Source organism: Halyomorpha halys, unplaced genomic scaffold (genome assembly GCF_000696795.3).
Source record: "Halyomorpha halys isolate HHAL.00 unplaced genomic scaffold, Hhal_1.1 Scaffold343.1, whole genome shotgun sequence".
NCBI classification, from domain to species: Eukaryota; Metazoa; Arthropoda; class Insecta; order Hemiptera; family Pentatomidae; genus Halyomorpha; species Halyomorpha halys.
This window is the reverse complement of record NW_027109758.1, coordinates 1371987-1372400: the sequence shown is the minus strand read 5'-3', so window position 1 is coordinate 1372400 and position 414 is coordinate 1371987. Positions and strand designations below refer to the sequence as shown.

General features: G+C 36.2%; 1 protein-coding gene across 1 annotated transcript in view; it reads left to right on the top strand.

Annotated features, from left to right (window-relative positions):
- LOC106681470 (cytochrome P450 6a22) overlaps positions 1 to 414 on the top strand; it is a 27660-nt gene that overhangs the window by 26505 nt on the left and 741 nt on the right. The gene's annotated exons all lie outside the window — the stretch shown is intronic.

Sequence of the window (414 nt, the reverse complement as noted above, 5' to 3'; positions counted from 1 at the left end):
TAATTTCAGTTTGGTACGACTTCTCGTTTTTGAACTAGGCGGTTCTTAAACGGACACACATTGACTATTTTGCGAGTATTTTTTTTTAACTAAGGTAGAAAGACATGAGGATTGGGATGGGGGCGTGTTGAAGGTGGTTGGAAATAGTATTGCAGATGCGTATTCGAGAAAGTTCTCTGTTCATTTATTCCAACAAGGTCGTCTCTATAAATTTATTCTAAATCGGCTAATTTAATAGGGGGTAGTGTGAGTAATATCTGAACGAAATGTTGAGAAATTCCGGCCAAGACTAATTTTTCCAAAGTCCATTGGAATCCATCAACTTCAAACAAGTGATATACTCATGAAATTATCGTCTCCCAAAATCAAAATTCATGCCATGAAAATACTGCGAATTTGACTTGGAAGATTTCT